At 43.3% G+C, this 17598-nt stretch overlaps 1 protein-coding gene across 5 annotated transcripts in view; it reads right to left on the minus strand.

The window, feature by feature from the left end:
• CSGALNACT1 (chondroitin sulfate N-acetylgalactosaminyltransferase 1) overlaps nucleotides 1-17598 on the minus strand; it is a 305921-nt gene that overhangs the window by 202594 nt on the left and 85729 nt on the right. The window contains exon 1 of one of the 5 annotated variants that reach the window (XM_037161263.2): nucleotides 5810-5993. The exons of the other annotated variants lie outside the window; for them this stretch is intronic. The gene's annotated coding sequence lies outside the window, so the exon portion shown is untranslated. Of the gene's footprint in view, nucleotides 1-5809; nucleotides 5994-17598 lie in introns of those variants that run through there. 5 annotated transcript variants of the gene reach the window in all.

The raw sequence follows: 17598 nt of genomic DNA on the forward strand, positions 1-17598 counted from the left end.
GACAACTGTAAACCTACTCTTGCCCCACCCTGTGTCTTACCAGCATTAACATCTCACATCGCATGCAGCACACGCCAGACATGGCACCACTGTAACAAGGAATATTTGTATATCCAGCTCACTTCATGAAATGAATATCTGTATTTATAAATACACATATAAATCTCCCAATATTTGAATCTTATTGTTTTCTCCTTGATTCTTGAAACTACACTTTTATGAAGCAGGAATTTCTCCAAAGACTCCTTAAGGTTCAGCTGCTAGAATATTCTTGACAGAACACCAAACTGCTGCTAGACATGTTCTCAATGCAATAGCACTGAGTCCCTGATACAGCCACGTTTTCATTTACTTGGGTGCAATAATTGCACCTGGAAAATGTATGTACTTGGACTTCAAACTCAAGATCAGAACCCCACCGCAACAGAGAAAACAACACCATTAATTCTAGGCTGATTCATGCAGAATTTAACAATAAGGCACTATAGCATTTCTCAGTAGTTGATCTGTCAACACTCAAATCTAATTTAAATTTCCAACAGCTTTGCTTTAGAAGTTTTTCCATGAAAGTTGGTCTTCACCTGACTTGCCTGCTGTAAATTCTATTATGCAAAATCTGCAGGACCTTACATTACTCTGGAATAATTCTACACTCGGTAGGGTAAAAAGATATGAGAGCTCTAGCAAACACCTTCTATATTTCAAAAGTAAACTTATGGGCTTAAGACTTACACTTCGGTTGTTTTTCCTTTCGGATTATCCACATGGCTGGATTCAATGCCTGAACAATTATATTGTCTGAGAAACAGAAGGGAAACCCCTTAGCTTGGCCCTGCCCCGTGAGACTCAGGCTGCTCACACACAAAACCAGCCTCGCTGTGTCCTCTCCTGCTGTTTTCTCAGCACCGGTGGAAGCATCTGGAACAGAAGCAGGATCAGTGTCCGTTTTCTGGCTCATCTCTCTGAAGCCTCTCCTTCCTCGAGGTTTTCACGTCTCCCTTCAACATAGAGTCTACCCACATTACCAGTAACTGTGACCTGTAGATCGTCTCTGGCTCTTTTTCTAACAATCACTCATCTCTTCCCAAGACCTTGCAAACGTCTTCAAGCTCCTTGAAGAAACCCAAGAGCCTCCGCTGGAATGATTCTCAAGTCAGCCTGCTAGACACACACCCCATGTTCCATCCTCGGGGGAGTCTGGACGTCCTCCAGGGAAAACAAATGGGAGTGGGAAAGAGAGACCTAAGTGCAGCCATTTTTAAAGGGAGCCAGAGCAGCCACTCCAGGAGAACTGCTTGCACCGTCTTGCTCTTTGAACCTTTGGAATGTTTGAATGGGCAAAGTAACCGTGGCCTGGGGCCACAGCAACACTGCAGTACAAAGAGCTCTTTGACCACAAGGACTGATGATTATAGACTATTTCTGAAGATCAGATCAGGAATTAGCCATGCATATAGCTAAAGAAAATAATTCAACTTGTTAGCACCAATAGAAATGTCTTTCTTTCTTCTCCTTACAATTTCCCTTCCTTTTCTCATAAAAACTCCTTGCCTTCGCCCTGTAATCTGGACACAGTTGGGGTTTCTGCCTAAATCGGTGCTCCCCAAGTTGCAATTCTTTTTGATCCCCAATAAGGACGTGTGGCCTCTTATTTTGGCTTTTTATTTTTAGATTAACAAGTGTTAGGCAAATAGTAAGCCAGATTACTGAAAGTTAACAAAATGCCTTGCTCTGTCACGATTTCTACAAAATAGTGCTGTCGCTAGGGTTTGTAGCATTGGAGCCAACCTGGGGGCTCTCCCCAGAGTCTTTCTTTTTTTTTTAATTTATTTTAATTGTTGTTCACATACAGCTTTCTGTCTTTTACTCCCATCCCAGCTCACTCCCTCCAGTGCTCCCCACCTCCCTCCCATGTCCACCCCCCTTAGTTTTCATCCAGGTGTCCTTTATACTTGCTCCTGTAAACCCGGAGTCTTTCAGTGTTCCTGCTCTGGCAGTTGCTGGCCTCACCTGCCCTCCTCCAAGGGCTAGGTCATTAAAATGAGATGTTCCCACAAGCAGACATGATCTCTCAAAAGGAAGTACCCGGTTTCAAGTTCTGCAACACACACTCAAAGCATTTTTTAAAATGTATAATAAAACATTTTGAGACACAGGGAGAAAATAAGGGAAGAAAGAAACAACACCTGTAAGCATTCACTCATATCCTCACATAAGGTTGTCTTACAGGCATTAAAAAAAAACCTCCCCAGTCAACATGCTGAGGAGGGAGCAAGTGAATGAAAGCGATGACTCAGAACTAACACGTGAACGCCACATGCTTCCTGTTTGCTTGCCAGGGTTCTGCTGTGCGGCACCCCCGGCAAGTTTTATCTGCAAAGAGCCAGATAGTAAATATTTTAAGCTTTGTGGGCCACAGAGGTTTTCATCGAATATTTTTGTTTGGTTTATTTTATGACCCTTTAAAAGCATAAAAAACATTCTAGCTTGAGAGACGTTATCTGGCCGCATTCAGCACATGGGCCGCACGCAGACTGCACCGCAGAGACCTGCCTCGCAAGGCGCCTACACGGCGGTGTAATGACCACCTCTGACCCGACACAATTACTAATTAGGCGAAACACAGAAAGTTAACAAGCTTTACTTTAAAAGGAAAGTGTCTTTCTAGATAGCTGTCAAAAGAGTGCAGTTCTGCCTAAATCATTTTATTGGTTTTACACAATTCCAGCGGAACTCCCTGAGCCGTCTGCTTCCGGTTGTTTTTTTATTTTGTTGATTTTGCTTCGGGGCAGGAGAGGGCGGTCAGAAAGGCAGAGGATGAAGAGGTTGGCAAAATGACTCATGTATATTTGAAAAATTAAAAGGCTGAAATAGGTAAGCTCCAGACAACGACCGTAAGAAGGAAAAACACAACCTCTCAAATAATAAAATGTTACAAAGCTACAGTAACTGAGACTGTGATTCTAGAGTAAACAAGGAAGAGATAAACAAAATAACATAGAAACAGACCCTAAGACGGTAAACGCACGATGAAGCAGTGACAGTCGTCTGTGGTGGCGTACTCAACAGAAATATCATTGCGTCAACGGATTATCTCCAAAGGAATCAAATCGGGTGTTTTTAAGTCTGCAAATATACTCCCAAATAAATTCCAAGTAAATCATAGAGGAGCTAGAAAAATACATAGTTCAGTATAGTTCCCCTCTTTCTGTATGGGGAAAGACTTCCTAAAATTATGGCAGAAATCACATATACACACATAAAAGATACAGTTAAAAGTTAAAAAATTAAAAACAGTAAATTAAATTAGTGAACTTATTTTTACATAGAAAGCTACATATATTGTAATAAATTATTTACCAAGTAATTTTAGTCATTTTAAGTATCATAAATTATTTACTAAGTTAAAATGCTAAATAAAATTAGTAAATTAAACACATGTAAACATCGAAGACTATTAAGAATAGTTTTATTCTTAAAATAAAATAAAAATTAGTAAATAAAATTAGTAATTTAAATAAAATAAAATTAGTAAATTAAACACATGTAAACATCGAAAACTATTAAGAAATAAAAGCCAACAACTAATTAGGAAAATGTTTTCAACAAACATAAGGGAGAAAGCATTAACATCCTCAATATACACAGACCCGGGCAGCCTGTAGGGCAGGCAGCACAGGCAAGACACGGGTCTGAGAGGGAAAACACCAGCAGCAAAAAAGGAAAGGATCCATCTACAAACTTTGTGAGTGGCGAAGGTGAATTCATTAAAAGGGAAATAATAGTCAACAACCTTGATTTTATATTATTAGATTATCAGAGCAACATGTTATAATTAATTTAGGCCTGCTCTTACTGAGGCAGGAAGCTGGGAAACAAGACGGCCGTTTACTTGTTTCTGATACAATGAACAAAGGAAGCAATGTACTGAGATTCTTAATGAATCACACAGGGAGAAATGAATAACTCCAGGGAGCGTGACGCACTGGTATCAAGATAACAACAGTAGGGAACACCTAAGACACCCCCTAATGAGGACACGAAGGATCTAATCCAAATGCTCAAGTATCAAGTTCATTTTGGCAGAGAAAGATATGCTGGGGCAGAAACGGTGCAGACTGTGGAGTCACACAGACAGGAGTTGGCATCCCAGTGCACCCATTCACAAACTGTGCTCTTTAACAAGACTCTTCACCTCTCAGAGCATGCGTCTCCTCCGCCAGCCATCAAACATCGATAGTAAGTAACTTTGCAGGGTGGGTGCAAGGTCTGAGACAGTAACTACTAGATGCCTAGTTCAAGCCCAGTATGTTTATCAATGAATGGAGCCCATTACTCTCCTATGAAACCAGGGGCCACAGAAGCCAACCATGCACCCCTGATGTGGTGGGCCCTGCTTTTCCACTTCCTGGCCGACTTGCAGGCCCTGGGGAAGAGCCTGGCGTGGAGCTGGCAGGGGGCGCTGAGACAGGTAGGGAGAGGATGACACGGCTCTGACCCTGAGTGGTTATATAAACCCAGGCGCTGTCAGTCCCCGTGGGTTTCCCCGGCAACTGGCCCGGGCTCCGCTCCACCACACCTCAGCCCAGATCCCAAACAGCCTGGAACAGAGCTGGGGACAAAGAGATGGAAAAACACAGCAAACTAATACCCCGAGAAGTCACAAAATAACTGCAGGAGAGGGGAAGAGAAGGGATGCACATTCTAGAAAGCACAATAAGCTTTATAATTACAAGAATAACAAGAAATAAGCTAAGGACGAGAAATCAATAACTCTAGAGTAAGCCTATTGAATGACATTTAAAAAAATATGTTGAACAAAGGATGAAGAAAACTGGCAGTGATGGAAAGAATTATGAAGACAAAAATCAATACTACTTGGTAGACAGGTAAGAGAAATATACTAGAAATACACAGTAAGTATTTGTACAATAAGAATGCTGCCTGCTGTGCATAAGAGGATCAGACACTGACCTTGGAGAGAGACAGACAGACAGAGACAGACTTGCAAAGCCCCCGCCATCACCAGAAGCTGATGAAAGACCCCAGGTGATTCGGCTGAAAACAAGAGTGAAAGGGCAATTCTAACAACATGTTGATGGAGCAAGACCTCAGTTTTCAGAGAAGTAACACGAGGAGATACTGCAAATCATCAGCAACATTAAAACTGATTGTAATTACAAGTAGTTGAATAATGAAACAACAAGCCCTTACTTAGAAAAAGAAAACTGTGTCAGACAAATGTGACAGCTCCTTCCCCTGGTGTAGGCACTTCTATGTCCGGCGGGCAGGAGAGCACGGGTGTGAATCTCAGCTCTGTCTCCTCACTAGTTTGCACATGTTAGTTAAACTCTGTAAGCCTTAATCTTTCATCTTTCTCATTGGCGTCTAACAATTAATTGACAAAAAGACCTACCACATAATAAGAGCCACATAAATTGTACCCATTGTGAAGCTTAACAGCATCTCTTGTGTTGACTATATTCGAAAGAGCAGGGGAAAGACACACATCCTCAATGTCAAGATCATGTCAAGCTGCTAAGAGAAAAGGATGACCACCATGTTGACAAACAGTCTGGTGCTCCTCAGAGAAAACACGCATTATCTGGATGTCTGAGTGACTCAGCTCAGCCCAGAGCATCTGGGAGCCCTACCTGTCTGCTGGTCCCCTCAACAAGAGCAAACCTTCTGTGGCCCCCACGACACCCTCCACTGTGGGCCTCACGAATCCACAGCAGCCAACCCCAGGCATCACAGTCCACCCTGAAGGTCATTTCCAAAAGTCCCACGACAACAAGGGCATTCCTACCAGGTTGGGAGAGGTCCACTGAGTGCCCGCTCGCCCCGCGTCACCTCGACTGGGTACCATGTTCAACACGCTTGATATGCAGCCAGCATTTTCTGATTGGTGCCAGTGACTAAAAACAGCCTTGTGCTTACATGCCTCTTCCTGGAATGTAAAGTTACGTTTGCGTCTCTTTCAATTCTTCATCTCATCTGAATATTCAAAAAGAACCTAGCTAGCGCTCATCTGCTAAATGAATTAAAAATGTGTATCTCAGTACTAATCATACTTCTTACCACAGACTAGAATTATATTTCAGGAGAACAGATCACTCCATAAAATTCAATGACTGAACTGTTTCCAAAATGTAAAATAGATAAGAAACAAATTCCAAATATTTTGGATTGCTCAAAAATTACTAACTGAAGGTCACACATGTTACAGAATACCACATTCTGGTCCTCTTTACTTCAGAGATCACATTACTGTTCAAAAGTCTTTAGAAGAAACTGTTTTGCCTACACCCTGAATGCAAGCTGTATGGCCAGCTCCATTGGCAGCAAGAATTTGTATAATGAGGCATCTGAGTAAAAGAAAGAGGCCCTCTGTGTGGGCGCAAACTCAGAAAACAAATGCAACACACGGCCCTGCGCAGCCAAGACATTTCAAGGAGCGCCGGAGAGGCCGGCCGGGCACCGATGCGAACTGAGGCCCCAAAAATATACTGCTGTCTGGGGGGGTTTCCAAACGCCGTGTTTCGTTCCAGCATCTCAAAAATACTGCGGGAGGAGGTGAGCGTAATGCCAGTTTGTTGCATGTTGCACAGTTCCTCTTTAAAAACAGCTCACTAGTCCACCTTGTTCCTCTTTCTCACACTTAAGAATCAAGCGATCTTAATCAAATTCCAAGTGTGTGGGGGTTTTTGATATATCCATGAAGAAAATTGTTATCTTAAAAATTAAAGTTAACATTTGACCGTCGACACAAGTACGAGACTCCTCTGCGGGCAGGGACGCATCACTCTATGGACGGCAGCTGAGCCAAACCAAAACCTCTCCTCTGACCATTTCCAGATTTTCCAAATTTCTACAAATTTGCCCTGCAGACTCACCACCACACAGACAAACGCCATTTCCCCAAAACCTTTTGTAACAAGTGTAAGAATGGAAACAACCTCCATATACACCAATAGGGGCCTGGATAAAGTATATCCATAAAACAGAATGATGTCAACTCACTAAAAAGAATGATGCAGTTCTGTACATAATAAATGAACCAATAGGTACATGAAAATTTCACATTGTTAAGTTGTTTTTTTTTTAAAGCAAGGAGTGAAAGTATATAGGGTATGCTACTGTTTATATAGAGAAATGATGAAGATAAAGAAATGCTCACATAATGTTAGTAGTTAATATTTGTTGAATGTGTTCTGCATGTCAAGAATTGATCTTAGCACTTTACATGAAATATCTCACTAGTTCTTCTCAGCAACTCTCTATATACCATTAACATACCCATTTTACAGATAAGAAAACTGAGGCACACTGAGGTTAAGGTCACCAAGTTAGTGGCTGAGGTTCAAACTCTGGCCCCAGAGCTCACCCCCTTGGCCATGACTATATTGAACTTTCTAGTCCATATACTCTCTCTGAGAGTGTTCGTAAGAAACTGGTACAAACAGCCATCCCCAAGGAGACAACTTCCTGGCCAGAGGATGGGGGCAGGAAGGAGTGTAACTTTTCACGGGACCTTGTGAATTCTGTACATGTGGGTGATCTGTCCAAAAATAAATAAACATATGCAATATTTTTTTACTCTGCCTGCTTGGATTAACTGGCAAGAAGGATGACAGGAATTACCGTTATGAATGAAATACAGGGTCCAGCAGAAGTAACGCCATTGAGTGTGGTTGGTAGGGTACATGAATGTCTCACATGAGATGGACAGCAATTTGAACATTTCTCCTAAAATGTCATATGGTGTGCCTGAGTGTGATATTGTAATGTTACAGAATTACATGCTGCGTGCTTATGATTTTATAATAAAAGATTTGGTATAGATTACCAGCTCATAAAAAAAGGGCATTATTTGTGCTGGATCCTGTATACACAATGTTTTTGAAGAAATGTAGTTTTATACACATGTTGACTTGTTTTGAAGGACTTGAAAAAATGGGAAATAAAACTGCAATACAGTATTCACAGTTATGCATAAGAGCAATTTCCAAGCTTATCAAAGGGAAATAATAAAATACACATAAAAACGGCATTGTCTACCGCGACAGCCAGGGCTGAGGCTGCTCACCTCCCACAGACCACCCCCGACTTGCGGCGGAGACCGTTGCTAGGCTTTGCTATTTCTACATAAAGAGAGAAATTAATGCACTTCGGGTGGTGAAAAGAGCGAAAGCAAACTTGATCTATCTCTTAATTATGATCTATCTCTAACAATAACAGAGAAAAACAGCATCTTTTTCTGACACAGAAAATATTCACCATAAAATACAGAACCACACCATCATAACACAGGAAAGGTATAGAAGGTCTGCGAGGTAGGACCCTAGGTTTTGTGTGCTTGTCTGAACTACAAAGTCAATACCCAGAGCAGTGCTTCCCAAACTTCAGTGAGTAATGCACTGCAGGGATCTTGTTAAAATGCAGCTCCCGGATCAGCGAGTCTGGGGTGGGGCCCAAGACTCTGCCTTTCTAACGAGCCCCCAAACGATGGCTACACCGCTGGTGGGCAGAGCACATTTTGAGTAGCAGGGTGGTAACCAATACGTGTAAGTGAATACACGTATTCTGATAAATAATAATTATCAGATTACTGATCTGTAATCTGACAAGTTAAGGGGTAGACCTTAACCACAACTGTCAAAAGCACAACCCTTTCAGAAGCATTTGAAAATTTGGCAAAGAAATGGATCTGAACGGATTTGCATTTTCTCTTGAAGACTGGGCAGTATGACTCAGGGAAAATGCACCTGTAAGTACATTGCTTTAAGTCTGGTCAGTACTGCAAAGTAGATTTCAAAAAATTCAGGAGAGGATCTGGTTTCAGCAACGGTTGAGCAGGGCTGGTAATCAGCACACCATTTTTTACATAAGTGAGCAATTGCAAAGCACTTACATTTTTTCAACTTAATGTAAATTCATCTGATGAGCACCAAGAACTCTCCGCAGTGGTGGGACACAAGGTGCTGATGACAGGAGCAGTTCGGTCCCTGCCCTCCAGGGATTCCATGTGGAGACAGTACAGAGGCCCCCAGACAGGAGGGGTCTTTGATGGGAGATAGACGAGAACGGAAAATGTTGGGGGTGGGGAGCAAACAACACACTCAATTGCTAACGAAATTAAAGGAAAACCACTGGGATAAGGAATACATATGTGGTAGTCTGGGCCATGATTTCAGAGAAGTGAGTCTTAGCTTAGAAAAGGTGAAGAAAGCCATACTAGCTTGTATGGCTCAGTAGATCGAGCACTGGCCTGTGAACCAAAGGCTCACTGGTTCGATGCCTAGACAGGGCACACGACTGGGTTGTGGGTCAGGTCCCCAGTAGGGGACGCACCAGAGGCAACCACATAGTGATGTTTCTCTCCCTCTCTTTCTCCCTCCCTTCCCCTCTCTAAAAAGAAATTAAATACTGAAATGAAAAGAAAAGAAAAGGTGAAGAAGAGCAATCCCATACAGTAGAGCAAAGCAGTGCATCCCAGGTCATGGAAAGCAGAGCCATGGCACACTCCTTTGTCCGGCACATTCCTCTTTAGGAAGAGCTGAGACAAAGCAGTGTTCCCGGCTGAGGCCAGGACTCTTTGCAATGGTAACTATTGGAAGTTCCCGGTTCAGGAGGAACCAGATAATTCTAAGAGTGCACAGCACCTGGACGACACCAAGTAACACAGAAGAAAAGTGGTCTCAGAGATGGATGGCGAGGCGCGGGTCCTCTGAAGTCAACATTCCCTCCAGGCCTCGGTTTTATCAAAAACCAAGAGGTTTTTTCCTGAAGAGGGCCAGACACAGTGAATATTTTAGGGTTTGCTGGTACATGCAAAAGCAGCTACAAGCCATATGTAAATGAATGAACTGGGTCAGGGCCATGTTTCAGTAAAACTAGTTTGCAGCACAGGCAGCAGGTGGGCTGGATTTGCCGATGCCCTGAATTGTAAAATGGGGGTGATAATAACTTTCCCAAAGCTAAATATTTCTGGTCCAAGATCAGGAGTGGAAGTTGATAAAACTGACTAGTGACACTGACAGTAAATCAAATATTCATTGACTGTAAGTATCTATGCATATGTAGAAATATCTGCTCCCTCTCATCTTTACCTTCAGCCCTCCTAATTCACGGGTTGCAGTGTCTCCTCCCATCCACCACCATCTCCTCTGGCACCTGACTCCTTAAATGTTCTCCGCTCTGGGATCTTCAGACTCCCTCTCTATATGGCCTCTCTCCATCAGCAAATGAACGGCGCAAATCTATCCCATCCCCCCAAATAATAACCCCTCACTTCTTTGGCCACACCCCGTTATATCTCCACTCCCAGTCAACCTCAGGCAACGGCAGACTGTACCAGCTTTCGCCACTTCTCAGCATATCCACTTAAACTCCCTTAAAATCCCTGTGCTAATTGGATTTTGACCCTCTACACTTCTGAAGACTGCCAAAATCAATAGTCACTTCTCAGCTGTTAACTCACTGGACCCCTCTCCAGCGATGGAAACTGCTGACCGTCATCCTTTCCTCCAAACTCTCTCCCCACCTGGCTAAAGAGATGACAGCAGCTTCCACTGCCTGCACCTTCTCTGGCCTTCGGCCTTCCTCACATTCTACTCCTCCTCTTCCTCCACGTCCATTCACCAGGTTTCTGCTTTCAACCTCTGCTCTGTCTATGCAATAATCTATGGAATATAGGTTTGAGAGTCATGAAACCACTACTTTAATGAAAGCCTTGGAAGTGAATTATGAAGTGATGAAAACTGAATCTATCCCCTTCTCTTCAGACCTGCTCCTCCCTCCCAGATTTGCCGACCCCTAAAAGGAACCGGCAACCACCTGGTGACCCAACCCAGAACACTTCTGTTCTCTTCTGCTTCTCTCCTCCTTCAACCCACCTTCCCAACTGACGGTCATCTCCTGTCAGTTTTAACTTCTCCTGGGTTGTTGCCGAATAACTCCAGTGGGGACCTTCCCACGTCGTTATGACCTGAGCGCTCAGCGGTGTGGACACTGTTGAGCGCTCCCTGAGAGGGCAAGCCCCTCCCTGACTGCGCAGGTCCCACACTCCGGCCTCTGCCAGCCCTTGCTGTCACCACCACCCGGAGGCTCCCTTCTCGTTGGCTGCTGTGAGCCTTGGGCCCCAGCCCCTGGTCCTGGTCCAACCGTGTGGCTTTAAGTCCCATCCATCGCTCTGTATGCCTTCAGTCCGCGGTCCGAGTCTTTAGCCATCCACTCCTCCCGAGCATCAGGCCCTACACCCAACTACTCACCCCCAACCCACTTAGATGCTGCAAGTGCACGCGCAGCTGCAGTGTTTGACCGTGCAGCCGCCCTCCACACCCCACTTCCTCTGTGATGGAACTCATCTTCCTCATGAGGAAGTCTTCCTAAGGGATAGCCCACCAGAAGCCGGGTCCATCTGGCCAGAGCCCAGCACCCCTCTCGGGGTGCCCACTGCACGAAAGTGCCTTGTTGCACAATCACAAAATGCACACCTCCTGACTACTTTTGGGGGCTTCGGAACCTCCGCACTGGGCTGTGAACACTAGGCAGCGGGTCAGTCACAGCCACTGCACATAATACTTCCCAGCTGCCTCTCCAAATACAAATAAACAAGAACAGAAATCATCACTTTCCTATAGGGTCATATCCTGTTACTGTCATAATGAGCTTTAAATTTCAAATGGGCGGGGAAGAAGTTTAAACACACTTAATGCTTAAAATGTAAAAGCCTGACCAAATCTTACTAGGGAGCCAAATCTGTGAGTGTGCGGCGTCCAGGGCCCTGCCATCCGGGGATCCTAGACCCAGCACGTGGCAGCCCCATCCCTAACTGGCTGAGTGACCGGGACAGGTTATTTTGGCCAAAGTTGTCCCATCTTTAAAATGAAAATCTTGTGGAATCTTAAGATTTTATTTATTTATCTTTAGAGGGGAAGGGAAGGAGAGAGGGAGAGAAACATCAATATATGGTTGCCTCTCATGTGTCCCCTGCTGGGAACTGGCCCGCAACCCAGGCATGTGCCCTGACTGGGAATTGAACCACAATCCTTTGGTTTGCAGGCCTGTGCTCAATCCACTGAGCTACACCAGCCAGGGCTTGTGGAATCTTTAAAGATGTAGGTCAGGCAATTTATAAAAAGTGTCCAATACAAAGGAAATGTCCAGGGGTATCAGAGCAAAGTCAAGATTTAAAATAAAGCATTTTTCCACTTCTACTAAAATACAACTTTTAAAAATTTTCAAAAATCACCTCATAATGGAAAAGAATTGGAAAGCAACAGAAATTGTGGCATGCATTCACTCACTTAACAAATTGAGTACTGATCAAATAAATTTTAGAGCAATAATTTTTGCAGAACAGTGTGACCTAATCTCTAAGTAAAACAGTGATTGGTAAAACTCGTTTTCCTGGAAGAGTACAAAGACTTCCCTCTGTAACAGACATTTCTGACTCCATTAGAATCAGACAGAAGTTTTGCCAAACCACTCTAAACTTCAAACATTGAGACAGTGCAAAAATAAAAAACCAAAAAATCCTAAGATCTTTCTAACATAAGACTCCACTCCCCAGAGGAGACTTTTACCCACTTCGACAGCCTTACTGAACTATGCATGCGAGACTCAAGGAATCTTTATGCACCATCCAAATTGCTAGCCTTTTGTAATCCTTTGTTTAGTAGGTTTGCATCCTGTTATTCAATTAAATTCTTTCCTTTAATTATTGAAGAAAAATATTCCAACTATGTGCTTAAGGCCTTCCACTGAGTGCTACTGAACATGGAAATATGAATAAAACATGCAGCTCTCGGTCTGGTAATGGAGATAAGATTGAAAAAGTGTAAGTAACAAAAAGTAGTACATTTATGAAAAATGCACCACTGCTACTACGCTAATTCAGAAGATGCCGTTCATATGAGAGTAAGGAAATTAGGGGTGTCTGCTCGGGGGATGGGCTGAGTGAGGCACCAAAGGTGGCACAGGATTTGATGGGCAGAATGGGGTGGGGGTACATTTTTACAGCAGAAGTCAGGGCAACTTGTGAGTCACGCAACGCCAAGGCTATCATCCACTTCACAGTCATTTTAGATTTTAATGTTATGAAAATTTTCTAACCAATAGCAATAAAGTGTCTTGAGGAAAAAAAAGTGGCTTTTTCTAATTTACACAATGTCACAATATCTGCAAGCATTATGGCTGCGTCCCAGGGATCATAAGAAAATTTGACTGTCTCGACCCTACAAATATGTGAAGAAAAAAATCTGTCACCAAATCTGTCACCCTAAAAATCTGTCACCAAAATCCAGTCATCACACAGGACCTCCAGTCCAAATTCACAGTGCCTGGGTGGCCTGGAAAACCTCAAGCCAAAAATTTGTTTTAAGGTGGTCCCAGGTTGGGAGGAACCCAAGAAGTGTGGTAGCAGCAAACACAAATTCTCTAGAGAAACCCGCTTTCAGTATAGATCTCCAAGAAGCCCCAAAGACAAATATTCCAAAAACTGAATATACATTTAAAAGTCACAGATACACAGGAGCAAGAACCAGCAGACCCCCCCCCCAAAATAGATCAGCAAAGATTTCAGACACTGGAATTACCAAACATAAAATATAAAACAATTATGTTTAAAGAAATAAAAGTAGCACTTGATGGGTATGAAACAAGAAACTAATAAAAATAAGCAGGTTTTTAAAATAACTAGAACTTTTAGAATTAAAAGTGTGTCAGATGAATGTCATTTAAAACAAAAGAGATATGTTTATTAGCAGACTAGGCACTCGTGAAGAGACATTTCATGAGCCTGAAGATGAAGCTGAATAAATTATTGAGAATAAAGCAGAGAACATACATAACATATTAAGTGAGAGTTAAAAAGACATAAGGACGTTGGAGATATCTGACAGACCCAACTAGATTTCCATGAGAAAAGAAAGATAATGGGTTACAGAGAATATATCACAGGTGGCAAACACAAGGCCCAGGGGCCAAATCCGGCCCTCCCCTGGTTTTATCCCGCCTGGCACCTTGTTTCTACCTGGCAGGAGCACTGAGCTCCTTGCCCCTAGTTAAGGAGCAGTTACACTTATACAGTCCTAAAATTACATTCGGCCCTTTAAAGGCAACCGAGAGGCTGATGTGGCCCCCGGTGAAAATGAGTTTGACATCCCTACAGTATATGAAGAGACAACGGCTGGGCATTTTCTAGAAGTGATGGAGAACATCCATGCAAAGATACAGAAGATCCAATACATCCAGCACCGATTCTTTAAAAGACCTCCACACCTAACAGCATGGAGACACCACAGAACACTAAAGACAGCGGGATCTGCAAAGCAGCCAGAATAAAAAGACAGACTACCTCCAAAAGAACAACATTTAGCTGATTTCTCAGGGGTTATAATGCAAGCCAAAAACCAATGGAATAACATTTTCGTGTGATGAGAGAAAAGTAAATGTCAATCTAGCATTGATAGGGACTAAGAAAACATCTTAGTAAGGAGGGAAAAATAACTACATCATGGAAAGAGTGTTCCAGACAGAGGGAACAGAAAGTACAAACACCTGGAGATGAGCACATGCTTCGGATATTTGGGAAAGGACAGTGTGACAAAGGCAGAGTGAACAGAGAGGAGTGCCAGGAGATGGGACATAGGATACCATGGGGGAAGATTACATGGGCCTTTAAAGCTAATTTTGAGAACGTGTATTTCTCTACTCCGGAGGCGGGGCCAATAGGCCGAGTGGGCTGAGCCCCATATCACTGAGTGTCCAGACTTCAGTTAGACGCCTGACGCAGAGAAACCTCAGGCATCTACTCTGTGTTCTAACTGGCTGTCATTAAAGCATCCTTCAACTTTGAAATCTTATTCAGGCAGAACAGTGATAGAAGAATTATGGTTAATTATTATCCAACCAACCATCCTTTATTAAGATATGTTTCAAAATAGTAACCACCAAGAAGAATCATAAGGAATTCCACAATCAAAGCAAGTCCCAGGTTCACCGGATTTTTATCAGCCATGCTATTTTAGCAGACTTCAATTCCTTTAAGGGAATTTTGGAGCTAAAAAGTAATACATGCTATTCACCTTTTAATCTACAAAACCGTGTGTTAAATAGGTCCTTGGGGTATGATATTCAAAAGCCAGTATCCGATGGCTAGTTATGTTTGCTGAAGTAGTAACTAGCTTCACAAATGGTTTTTTTTATTAATCTAAGTAATGAAATGACTCGTTCAATTCTCACCGATAATACTAAGGTTTTGTTTTGTTTTAATGTACATGTCTTTATCATGTACATTTCCTGCAGGAAGGCTCTGGCATTTCAACGTCGAGTTCTCCTTTACGGAAATACATACATATTCTGGGAGTTGATCAAGGGATCTCCCAGGAAGAGTGTGCAATGGTATTTCCTTGCTCATCGTCTTAAGTTCATGATGGAAAACAGAACTCCACAACCCAGCCCCACTTCGCCTATGGCTTCCATCATTTCCCATCTCTAACTCTCAACTCTAAGCAACCCTTTCTGCGCCCCAGCTACATTATCATTTGTTACTAGGGCTCCTTTCCTTGTCCTAGGTGCTCTCTCTCTGCATTGACCCAATGCAGTGAAAACATTAATTTTCACTGACATTTCAAACACTTCCATAAAGCCGTCTGCAAGGAATTGTGTGTTTACCACGAAAGGGAATGTTTCTCGGGAGTAGACAATTAGTCACAGGAATCTCTCAGAACACGTATGTCTGCACTGGCTGTGAAGTATTCAGACTGAATCTCCCCAGACCTTGTAAATTAGCATGAGAGAGAGTAATCAAAATCAGTTGCCGGCTTAAATTCTCATTTTCTTTTTTGCATAATACAAGTACAGGACACACACCCTGTTCATCACAGCCTAGGCTGTTGGCTAAAGACTAGCAGGTCACCCACCTTTGCTTCACGCACTGTTGGCCCAGACCTCAGCCATCAGAGTGTGCAATCCCGCAGCAAGGCACCCGCCAAGGGGACAAAGCTGGGCTCCCTAAAACCACAAAGTGCCCACCTTTTCTCTTGTCTGAAGAGATGGGAGTGATTTACGGCAAAAACAATAATGGCTCACGTTTATCAGAGGCTCGTCATAGGCTAGACTCCGTCCTAAGTGCTTTCTGGGTAGTCATTCATTTACAATTCTAACAACTACAGGGTAGGTACTGTCCCTGTCCCTGGCTTATAGATGGGGAAACTGAGGCACAGCAAAGTTCAGGAACTTGCCCAGTCTCACAGCTAGGAAGTGTCCAGGTCTTGATTGAAACCTGGTCCATCTGTTGTGCTCTGGAGTTCACACTGTTAATCCCAATTTCATACACACAACTATGAAGGGCCTACTGTATTATCCTACCCATCTGGCCATGGGACCAGAGGAGATAAAAATGTCTTCTCCACAATTTTTAAAAAAGAAGAAGAAGATGAGAGAGTACAGCAGATTTAAGAGTGCAGTGCAGGGGGCCAGGAAAGCCTGAGTTATGGCCCGGCTCTTTTAACTATGAGCCTCAAGGGAATTACTTAATCCCCCTAAGCCTCAATTTCCTCATCTGTAAATTGGAGATAATTACACCTTCTATCACTGCTGATGAGTGGCAGAAGTCGGATTCAACCCCATAATCTTTCTATAACACCACGGTGCCACATCCTCCAAAAGATTACAATCTTGCAAATCTGTGGGAAATACCAGTGCTTCCCTGCTGCTGGCTGGTTTGGAGGCGAGAGTGGCTCCAACCAGAACCTCCTGGCCCTGTAACATCTACAGACTCTGGGGTTCTGAGTTAATCTGCCTGCCATCACACAAAGAAGGCCATTCTCATCCTCACCAATAGCTCCTACAGCTAAAGAGATGTTCTCAGAGCCACTCCCACGCAGCCCCCTGTATCAAAGGTGATGCTCTCCTATGTGAGAATTACCAGCAACAGGAGCACTCACGTCTCCTTTGCTCAGAACACACTTCCTTCTTCACATAGCAAAACACCACGTTCTTAAATAGAGTGTGCATCCCCAAATCTCCGAGAGCGACCTCATTCTATAGGGATGGGGCCTTTCAGTCCTCCCACCCTGGAGCTGCAGAGTGCTGGGCGCCCCCCTCCTCATTCCTGGGCATCGGGCAGAGGCTCAGCTCAGAGCTTCAGAGCCGGTGAAAATGAGTCACAGCCCGGGAAGCACCTCCTGCTCGCATCACCGCTCATCACCCCTTACGGTTCCTGAGTGGAATGCTGCAAAATCCTTCCCTACGCCCCCTCACTCAGCAGCACCGAGTAACGCTGTGTACACAATGACAGTCAAAAATTAAAATGAAAAAAAAAAACCAAAACTCTCTAGAATCCAAGGACTGTATTCCTCATGAGGGATCTGACATCATGGCTCACACTTTAAGACTTTTCAAATGTTATGTAATACAGTACTACTATTGCTATATAGTTTAGTTTAGTTTAGTTTAGTTTAGTTTAGTTTAGTTTAGTTTAGTTTAGTTTAGTTTAGTTTAGTTTAGTTTTGTTTTAAGTAGCACCAGCAATGCATAGTCTGGATTGGAACAGACACAAAGTCCTTCATTCCTGACTTATTTCATGAT

Source organism: Artibeus jamaicensis, unplaced genomic scaffold (genome assembly GCF_021234435.1).
Source record: "Artibeus jamaicensis isolate MK-2021 breed Jamaican fruit bat unplaced genomic scaffold, CSHL_Jam_final scaffold_833, whole genome shotgun sequence".
Taxonomy (NCBI): Eukaryota; Metazoa; Chordata; class Mammalia; order Chiroptera; family Phyllostomidae; genus Artibeus; species Artibeus jamaicensis.